Below are 11,669 nucleotides of genomic sequence, written 5' to 3'. Positions count from 1 at the left end.
TAAAAAAATACATCCATGTATTTAAAAATGCTATGCATCTCTGCGTAGTCAAGTACCTGAACCAGGTCGCAGTCAAAAGCAGCTAAACACACGTTGCCACAAATATGGCTCATGGGTTTCCTTGGCTCATAGTTTCTCCCACCTTCAAGCGACCTAAATACTCACTGTCAGACGGACGTGCACAGAACAGTCAGACATCAGTAACAGTAATAGATCAATAAAGCTGCGCATGAGAAGAATAAATACGACATAGAAAACATGTAGTACTTACCTGTAACATCTGTCTATTCGAATCATGGAGTAAAGAAAAATAGAGCGCATGTTGCATTCAGATGTGTATTTGACACGAACGTGCTGTCTGCCAGGCGCCTGTGAAAATCTGTCCCATGTACGTAGGTCACGTAATCATAATCGTACCAGTCCGCAAGATGGCGACTTTGACGTATTGTGCCTATATAATTGTTAGTAAAGTAGGCATAGAAAGGGTAGAAATGTTCGTTTATTAAAGCAATTGTGGAATTCGGGACGCATATCTTTTGAAATGGGGATATCTAGGTATCACTTGCTTTATAACTGAGTAATTCCGTAAAAATCTAAGCGGGCAGCCTAAACAACTATAATCGTAGTAAATGCAGTCTTGCTTTGCAGTGTCTTGCGGTATAACCTGTATAACCAAGGGGTGCACAGCCCCACTAGTTTCGGTTCTGGCAATAAGCGTCACCGTATATCTGGCGTTCCGCTATATACCGCCGAGTTAGTTTACTTGAATGCGCACCACTAAGTGAGGTTTGAAATTAAAAGCTTCCTTCCAACTTTGTCATTCTCGGTACCACGTGTTTGTCAGGGTGTTTATATCTGTCTGTTTTTCAGTAAGATCCTCTTTTGATAGACTACGCTGTGTCTTGTGTTTTCTTTCCTTTTACCACTGTTGTTTCGCGCGGCCCACGTCGAGATCTATATAACTGGTGACCAACGAAAAATTAAATAAAGTTTGCATTTTTGCCTCCGTATTTGGGACCTACGAGTAATTAAAGCAAAATGACGGAATTGTGAGTAGAAATAAAATGCATCTGATCCTATCTTGCCCTTTCCACCTCTTTTTTATTTGGTCACTTCATTGGTTGCTACCAATGGGTGACACTTTCGCTGATGTCGCTTCAGCTTCCTTCTGTTCGTCCGCTCCTGGCACTCTGTGCACACGTGTATGCCTTTCCTACCTACTGGGCGCTGCAGGATTATGTTTCTGTATAGGCCAGCGTTCCAGCAATTTAACGGAAACTGAAGAAAAGCTACAAGGCATTCTGCGCGACTTTTTCGTGGGCCACAGCGCGATGGCAGGGACACTTATTCCTTCTCCAGGAGAATGAAAGGTAAGCGCGCTTTTTATGAAGTCGTTGTGTATAGAATGGTCGCCAAACTTATTGAAAAACTATAATACGCAATGGAGGGTCTTCTGTGCACGGTAAACATGTTCGCAGTCTGTAAAGACGTTCAAGCTGCCTATCGACAGCAGCGGATGAGTAGAGCGAGTGCCAGCAAACCCCCTGACGGAAATTCCGCATGGTTTTCTCTCGGCGAGTGCTGTTTGTTTTCGCTAGAAATAAGAATGTGATAATTTATCTTTGCTGGAGATGTTTGAATGTGTAGTGTGCGGATCAGGTTGTTAGGTTCGAGGACGCAGTGCTTGCCGGTTCTCGGTTTGGCATTGCAAGCCGCATATAGCTTCGCGAGGTGCGCGAAACGATTCAAGCAGCACTTCGCAGTCGCTAAAAGCACTGCAGGCACAGTTTTGTCCGTGTTGGCTGCTACGGCGCTGGACGCTCTTTACGTCACGAAGCAAGAATTGCTGTGTCACCCCTCCCCTCCCCCCCCCTCCCACACAAAAACAAATGTAGCCTGCTCGTCTTTTCGTCTTCAGCGGATATTTGTATGCGACGTTCGCGTTTCTTTGCTCACGGTTAAGCAGACGAGGTGATTTTGCTGATAATGAGCGAACTTGCCTTTGCAGCATGTCGCTATGGCGTGCTTTGCGTACGAATGTGCTTACGTTGGGGCTTAGCGAGCTACGTGCTCCGGTGTTCTCGCAAATTTTATTATGGGCTCTCCGGGCGCACTTCTGCCGTCGTTGTTGTCGTCGCCGTCATGTTTCGTATAAAGTCCAAGGACGATAACATCATGGCCGCGCGCTGTGTGCCGTATGTGAGAGTGAAACCGTTCAAGGGTGAGCCGACAATGGCGGCACAATCTTGCGCGCGCGAGCGAGGAAACGGGAAGGATGCGCAACTTCTGTCGCGTGCAAGCCATGGGGGTCAGTGGAGGAGGGGCATTCTTCGCCGGCCTCTGCCGCCTATGGATGGCTGCCTGTGGACCTGTTTTCGAAAGCGATCTGCAATGGGCGCAGAACACGTTGATTCCTGGTCCTCTGATTCTCGCTGATTCTCGTTGCATTGAATTCGCGCTCAAGCGAGAGGCAGCACGAATGTCAATTCGTTGCTGCAGCTTCCGCTCTTCCTCACTCTAGCGTTTTGACAGTGAATGCCCTTGGTCATCGAGTGAGATGTGTTCACGTTTGCTCGGGCGTGTGGGACACAATGCTTGGTAATTTAGTTAGCAAGCGAATGCTTACAATTTTACACGGTGGACAAAACTACTATCCTTACTTCGTTTAGCCGTCTACGATTTGGCTATCACATCGGTGCTACGTCTTTTGGGCGAAACTGCGACTTTTCTGTTCCCCCTATCTGGCGCAAGTTCTTTTACGGTTGGAAATGCTCATAGGAAGTAGATCACCACCATCAAACTTTGTGAAGCTAGTGTTACTTAAATCGCATAAGTAATCACAAATAAATGTTGCTACAAACTATTCGCTTTTCGTAGTATTGTCACATGCAGATGCAAAGAACATCGCACTTACCACTCAGTGTTTGTAATAAGCGTGGTTATGTGTTTGCACCCCTTTAGACGGGTATTAACCGAGGGTCCCGATTTTTATTAGTCATATCATAAGAAGCCAACAAACACTGACACCAAGGACAACATAGGGGAAATTAGTTGTGTTTAATAAATGAAATAAAGAAACGATAAAAAGGTTGTGGGTTCAGTTCCCACAGGCGGCAAGTTGTTTTTTCATCCACATTAATTTCCATTAATTCATCGTTTCTTTATTTCAGTACATCATTCAAGGAGTTGGAGCTTTTTTTTTAAATCCTGCTTAGTGTGCTATTAGAAATTTTTGACAACATATCCTGACTAGCACGATCGAAAAAGCACACCTGTTGAAAATCGAAGTGGGAGTCGCTTCATAGCTGTATTCATACCTGTATCTCAAGCACGCAGTGAACTTGGAGAAATTATCTATTGTAACGAATGAAAGCACACGCTATGAGCCTTGCCTTAGGGCTTATTTTGTAGTGAAATTTGATTTTCTATAGAAAGGGGAAAAATCCGCTGAAGATACTACAGTCATGTAAACTACTTTTTCCTAAGCAGTCGGTTACATTTATCGTCGTGAATGGGTTAAATATGATATACAGACGAGGTCCCAACGTCAAAGACCTAATAGGAGCTTCGATTAATAAAAAATAATTCCAGAGATGTATGAAAGATGAGCAAGCTAGCTGAAACAAACACAATCGCGTCAAATACAACTTAGGGAAATTAAATAAATGAAAAACAAGTGTGACTTTAATATTCTGTAGTGTATAAAATGCTGCCAGTGAATACAAACGACAAAGGTAATATATGCAATCAACAATGTAAACTTAGTTGTCGGTGTAAAAAAAAGCTTAAGGGCATAAACTGCAGAGAAGGATGAAGATTTAATGGTGTTGGGTAAAGAATTGCATAACTTAACAGCCGAGATTGATTATGTAATTTTTCCATAATTAGAATGAACAACCAAAGGCAGCAGAAAAGCGTAGCTGTGTTCAAACCTGCTATTATTATTATTAATAAGGAGGTACTTTGAACTAATGAATTCATACGGAAGCTGTTTTGTAATGAACGAGAAGAAAGGGGGTTAACCGAGGGGCCCGATTCTTATTATTAATATCATGAGAAGCAAACAAACAAAGACACCAAGGGCAACATAGGGGAAACTATTTGTACTTAATAGACGTGAGATCGTTCTCCACCTGCGGCAAGTTGTTTTTTCATCGACTTTCATTGTCCCCCTTACAAAGTGCCAAGAAAAGTGCTGCTGACCACGCTCGAAAAATTGGACAATCACCCCTTTACAGAGGAAAAAGCTCTAGGACACTGGTCCAGACGGGTTTCGGCACTCAAGGCCTTAAGAACTTTGTGGAAGTTTTTAAAGACGTGCGAATTGTGCGACCATCTTTGAGTGCTGTAGCGAGTAGCATCGCGTTACTGTGTAAACTTCCCGGTTTCCTTTTTTTTCCTCTTCTTCTTTCTCCTTTTATTCCCTTTACCCTTTCTCCAGCACAACGTAGCCAGTCGGTACTTACACTGGCTAGCCTCCCTTTCTTTCCTCCCCTTTGTCTTCCCTCTCTTCATTGCCATTAATTTATCATTTATTTATATCAATTATTAAGTACAAGTAATGTCCCCTATGTTGTCCCTGGTGTCTTTGTTGGCTTGTCATGAGCTGCTTCGAAATAATTTATAAAACAGTTCTGATACGACAGTTGAATAAGCTCGTCACTAAAAGTAACAAGATAGCACACTCAAAAAAATTCGCTGTTAGGGATAATGCTTATTCTTTTGTTTTGTAAGTGCTGAATAGAGGACATATTACAGTAATCTGTATTTGCCCAGATATTTTCCGATCAAGTTTTGGCTTGATCGGAAAATGATGAATTTAGTTTTAGTAGGCTTGATAATTACATGATTGGAGGAACATCATGCAACAATCCTTTCAAACCTATTGTTTAGTTTAAAGATTAAGGACTTTCAGGAGTTTCAGGGTTTTCGGTACTGGACCTGTAATTCCCTGGGACTTGTAGCTTAGTAGAAAGACCATTGTGATTAATCGTATCAAAAGTTTAGTAAAGCCCAATAATACCGAATCAACGAAGTTACCAGTATCAATCCAGTGACGAAAGTTGTCGGCTACGAATATTAAAGCTAAGTTAGTTGAACTGCAAGCGCGAAAACCAAATTGACAAGATTGAGAAATTCAGAAGATTTAAAAATTTTAAGTAAATATTTAGGCGCTTACAAAGTAACTTCTCAAATACTTTACTAATGGACGAGAGAATAGAAATAGGACGATAGTGAAATACCTCGGTATCTGCCAGTAGATGTGTGCCACCCTATAATGAGCGTCGTTGCCGCCAGCTGGAATAACAAGGTATGTGCAATTGGGGACGTGCCGTTCTACAATGAAGAAAAATATCCCTTAAATTTTTATATGGTTCCGTGTAACGTGTCGTCGCAAAGCTCACCTTGAGGGGCGGATCGATAGAGGGGCATGCTGAGCGGAAGAAGAACCAACGTTACAAGGGTTCCTCAAGGACAGCAACCCTACTCATCTGCAGACGACGCCACAAATACACAAGGTATTAACAGTATTTGATGAGCGCCTTTCACGTTAACGCTTTCGCGTGCTGCACAGTCAATGTACCCGGTATGTGCGGCTCTTCAATGAATGTGTCGTTGACTTGAGTCCCTCAGTATGTGCCGCTGTGTGCACTGAATGAGGGAACAAATCCAGGCGTTCGCATGCACCGGTACGCCACGCTTATCATCTCAGATGCCGTGCGCGGTGATCTCGGCCGTGCCACTAGACGGAGGAGCACGTTCAGTAAAAAGCGCCACAGAGGAGTCCGGTTGCCGCATGACGCATTTCTCAGCGTTACCACGTACCGGCGTGCCACGAAATTCTGAGGCCGCGCGCAGGCTTCGCGGCGGCGGCGCTAGGTAGCGCGGAATGTTCTTTGGGAAGCGCTAAATAGGCATCTCACTGCACCACACGCCCCATACATAACTGGTACCTTGTGTAGCTATATTGATTCAATGCTTAATGGTTTGCCACCGACACTGATCGTGGTTTGTCTACCACCACTTTTCAACGACGATTTACTTTTAGACGCTGAACACAGGCGGCAGCAAACTTGGATAAGAAGAGACTGACAAGCAAAACACTCTTTTCTGATCACAGTGACTTTCCAGCGAATCTCCCGGTGCTGATTTTTTTTCTTCCTTAGGAACATTTCTGCCTAATCTGGCTCGAAGAAAGTATCTCCCGGCGTCCTTTGAACATAAGGACACATATGAACGCCAAGTTGGAAGACCGATGAGTGAAACATTTTATGAACACAATTTATTTTTCCTAACGCTTGATTTAATATTCTAAAAATGTTAACATGTGCCAAAATTCCTAAACGTTTCGAAAAATGTGCGAGTGCCGGGAAGTGTGCTTTTGTAAAATATTACTGGTGTCAGATCTTTTTGAAAAGATGAAGACAAATAAAATATTTAATCAAACTCAGCATAACTGAAAAAAGACCCGTCGTTGCCGAAAGCAGCAAGGTTGAAGACACCCAAGACGAGCCTTTATTTAAGTGTTTCAAATATTTCGTTATTAACTCTCAGTGTGGTTATAACCAACATATCAGTATCAAGTTTTGGGAGCATTGACCATTGGCAGGCTCTAGCTCGGATCGAGATACTACATGCCTACTCGTGTTTAATTAAATATCCGGTTGATCGCATTTCCACACCTTTCCACTCGGCACTAAAGGGCATCCGTAAAGACGTCACTATAGTTATTCCCTTCCGGCGAAAGCTTCCCGTTCTTCGACGACAATATAGTTCGTTCCTCCGAGTAATATCGTACTCAGTGACATTTTCCTATAGGTCAATATAGGTCAATTACTTTTGAAACATACGTAACCTGCATAGCCTAACAGCGACAGCGAAAGGAACAAAACTAGCGCGCATTTTAGCAAAGACTGACGCAGAAATCATTATTGATGGTTTCTAACCTATAAAATAGTGGTGCAATCTAGAATGAAGAAAACCGCCACTGCAACCTTTCATCGGATTACAATAACACTACCTTCCCAAAGTTTAAAGGTAGTGATCCTATGAGAATTTCCTACCGTAGAAGAAATTGTGCTACACAGGGGGAAGAAAAAAGAAGTCGCAGTTTCGCCCAGAAAGCGTAGCATCGATTGTGATAACCCACTAGTAGACGGCTATACGAAGTAAGGGTAGTAGTTTTGTCGGCCGTGTAAACGTGTAAGCATTCGCTTGATATCTCAATAACCAAGCATGGTGTTCCAGCGCACGAGCAAATATGAACACATCTCGATCGATAACCACGGAATTTCGCTGTCGAAACGCTGCAATGACGAAGGGCGGCAGCATCAGTAACGAATTGACCTTCGAGCTGCCTCTCGCTCCAGCGTGAATTAAGCGGCGAAAGCACAGCGCACACGAAGATATCAGCAATCAACGTGCTCTATCCTCATCGCAGATCGCTTTCGAAAAAAGGACAGCGCAGCCACGGGCGGCCGCACGCGGTAGTTCCATAGGCAGCAGCTGCCAGAGTAGAAGGCCTTTCCTCCCCTCTCCCCCGTGGATTCCATGCAGCAGAAGACGGTGCGCATCTATGCGGTTCCTCAGTGGCGCGCAGAAGATTCTGCCGCCATTGTCGGCTCACCCTCGCAAGCTTTCACACGCGCGTATACGGCATACGGCGCGCGGCGACGATGTTATCGGCCTTCCACTTTATATGAAACATCACAACGACGGCGACGGCAGAAATTCGCTTGGACAGTCCATAATAAAATTTGCGAGAACATTGGAGCACGTGGGTCGCTAAGCGCCGACGTGAGCACCGTCGTACTCAATGCGCGGCAGAGCGACATGCTGCAAAGGCAAGTTCGTTCGTTCTCAGCAAAATGTGCTCGTCTGCTTAACTGGGAACAAACGCGAACATCGCATGTAAATATCCGATAGAGAGGATACAGAGAGAGTCGAGCAGACTATCTCTTCTTTTGGGGGGAAGGGGGGGCGGGAGGTGCGACAAACAAATTTTTGCTTTGTGATGTGAAAGCGCCCTTCGCCGTAGCAGCCAGCACAGAAACAACAGCGCCTGCACTGCTTTTATCGACTCGGCAGTGCTGCCTGAATTGCTTTCTGCACCTAGCGAAGCTATAGGAGAGTTGCAATGCGAAACTGAAAACCGGCAAGCAGTGTCCTCTAACCTAACACCCTGCATCCGCCCAGCACACATTCAAACATCTTCAGCAAAGATAAGTTATAACTTTTTTATTCCTCTCAAAAACAAACAGCAGGCACCGATAGAAAACAATGCGGAATTTCCGTCGTGGGGTTAGCTAGCACTTGCCGCACCCAGCAGCGTCTGTCGTTAGCTTGAATCTCTTTTCAGACCACAAACAAGTTTACCGCATACGGAAGACACGTCATTTCGTTTGATGGCCGTTTCAGGAAGGTTGGCGGCTACCCTACACATAACGACTACATGAAAAGCGTGCTTATATAACTTGATTCTATTGGAAGGGGGAGGATAAGTGGCCCTGCTATCTCGTGTTGGCCCACGAAAGATGCACGCAGGATGCATTGCAGCCTTTATGCAGCTTTTAGTTTTATTGGCTGAACACTGGCCGATACAGAAACATAATCTTGCACCGCGCAGTATAAATCAAAGGCGTACAGGGGTGAAGTTATCGTCAGGAGCAGATGAACAGAATGGAAGCTGAAGCGATATCAGCGAAAGCGCCACCGGTTGTTGCAACTAATGGTTCGACCGCATAAAAAAAAACAAAGAATGCGACAAGGACAAAGAAGGATGAAATGCATTTTATTTCTGCTGATACTTCCTTCATTGTGCGTTAATTACTCATAGATTCTAAAGGAAATGTGCAAAATATATTTAATTTTCGGTTGGCCACCCCATATATGGATCATGACGTGGGCAGCACGAAAATACATAGATGAAAGGAAAGGCAGGCACAGCGTAGGCTATCAACTGAGGATTTCGCTGAAAAACACAAAAATATAATAGCTCTGTAAAACACGCATACCAAGAAAATTAAGAGAAATTAGACATTTTCAATTCCAAGCGTCGCTCAGAGGTGCGGATGCAAATGAACTAACTGTGTGACATGTAGTATAACGCCAGATACAGGGTGACGCTTATTGCCACAACCGAAACTTGTCAAGCTATCCACCTCTTCGTTATACTGGTTATACCGCAGGACAATTCCCACCACGATCACTTTTACTACTCTTATAGTTGGCTAGGCTTTCGGCCTTGCTTTTCTACGAAGTTACTCAGTCAAAAAGCAAACGGCACCTAAATATCCTCATTGCAAAACATATGCGCCCTGAATACCACAATTTATTTAATAAACAAACATTTCTAACCATTCTATGCCTACGTTACTAGCAATTATGTAGGCAGAAAACGCCGAACTATCGCCATCTCGCGGATTCGTATGGGCCTGATTAGATTACCTACGTACATGGGAAAAGCTTTCGCAGAATCCCGGCAGACAGCGTGCTCGTATTAAATACACATCTGAATGCAACAGTTGCTTTATTTATGTTTACTCTGGTATCATTCCAATACATACGCGTGACAAGTAAGCGCCTACATTTTTTCTGTGCAGTTGTATTTCTTATGCTCTCACGCACCTCTACTCATCTATAACTATTAATATATCTTTGCCAAAATGTGAAAAGAGACACGAAGGCTTCGTTTTGAACACTGTGGTTTCATCTCAGCAGGGCATAAAACTAATGTTCGCAAATGAACGTCATGTATAGTGTAAGTTTCATAACGTACGCATTTATCATTCAAGTTCGTCACAAATTGTAGGGCTATTGATTTCTTAGTGAAACTGCCTCACCGACGAAGCTGCAGTTCTTGAGTGACGCAGGAGAAACTAGTCACAAAGAGGAGTGCTTATAACACGCGGAGGGCGATAGCCGCAGTATGCGCGACTAGCAGGCACATGAGAGTTCCTTGTTCATTTCGAGCGTCCTATTGCAGACCGTCGCATGAATTTTCGGTTGGGCGACCAACCTAACTCAGTCTACTGAAATTTTCGTCATTGATTAAGCATTGTGCAATGGCTCATCCATGAGCGGTTGTCGTAAAACAACGCTAAACGTGAACCGGCAAACCCTTAAGTGTATTAACCAGCGATTGCAGTTGAGGCAGCGGTGCATCCAGAAGGAGCCATGTCGGTTTAAAAAAAACATTACATATTTTTAAAAGCGTTCTGCGCGCGTCCGTGATTTTGTTAGCGTCAATGAATATTTAGGTCGCTTGAAGGCGGGAGAAACTATGAGCCAAGGCAAGCCATGATTCAGATTCTTAGCAGCGTGTTTTTGACTAGCTTTGACTGAGACCTGGTTCAGGTACATGACTACGTAAGGATGCATAGAATGTTTGGCCAAGTCGACGCATTTTTATTGAAATTTAAAGTTAATGCTTCTATGACCACCACAAGCTCAGAGGATGAACTCTTAGTGTTGTTGCGACTTCATGCAAAGCGCCTGCACGCAAGAGATGCCTACTGACCACATTTTACAGTTTTCGGATTTTCAGAGCGGCAATCTGCTGGGCTCACTGTGCTCGGTCGCGTAATGAGCTGTTACCGTTCAATACTGCCCACTACTAACATGCTAAGAGGGGTATTGCATCTATGTGTCTGGAGCAGGTTCTGTTAATATCTTGCCACCGCATGATGCAGGAAAGGTTTCATATTCACACTAGCCGACTTTATTCCTAGGGATATTCAAGCTCTGTCGTTGCTGCAATCCGCCTTTTGCGACGCCGAACTGCACATGCGTAGCGCTCTAGCGGCTGAGGACCAAAGCAATTTGGCAGACGTGTCGCACGGCCGGAATCGACTCTCTCCTGCGAGTAAGTCGAGGCGGAACATAGGCAGAACATAGAGCAATAAAATTTTATTCTAATTCGAGTTTCTGCTACACAGTTGACCGAAAAAAGGTTATCGCAAAACTAAGTATGTTTTAAAGCTGTTAAGGTTATTTTTCAATTATCTTCAATAGTTACCAGTAAGGCTCCTTGACCTTGCATGGTTCCATCACGCCCTAATGAAGCATAAGTACGTGATTGTGCAATGTGGTGTGCGGTGGTAAAGATGCGTCCGTTTTTCTGTACATATTGAACCCGATCAGCAATACACGCATTGTAGAAAGACCTAGTCACGAAGTAGCAGACAAAAATGTTAGAGCCTAAACCACTTGGGCGGCTTTTCGACTATGACGTGCTCACTTTTCGTTGCAGAAGATAGCGTCCAGTCTGTTGCGGAGTGATTGGCATTTTAACGGGATAGCGTTAAGGAGCTCGTGTCGCAGAAAAGCCAGTGTCGTGGGCATCGGCGGCGTTGGCCGTGAGCGAAAAATCCCGGAAGACAATTCATAAATAAAAACAACTTGCAAGATGGGCTGTGTGGGAATCAAACCAGGGTCTCCGGAGTGTGCGACGGAGACGCCACCACTGAGCCATGAGTTCAATAGTTCAAAGTGGGACAAACATGCCTCTAGTGAATGCGGTGTTGCCTTAGAAACGTTCCGTAAAAAGTTATACTGCGGTGTATATCGGTAATTATGAGCATGTAAATTACAGAAGTCGCAGTCAGTCACAGTTAAACGCGTAGCCCAACTACGTTTCCTCTACATTTCATCTGCGCTTGCGGCACACG

Source organism: Dermacentor andersoni, chromosome 3, assembly GCF_023375885.2.
Source record: "Dermacentor andersoni chromosome 3, qqDerAnde1_hic_scaffold, whole genome shotgun sequence".
Lineage (NCBI taxonomy): Eukaryota > Metazoa > Arthropoda > Arachnida > Ixodida > Ixodidae > Dermacentor > Dermacentor andersoni.
Note: the sequence above shows the minus strand (reverse complement) of the source record.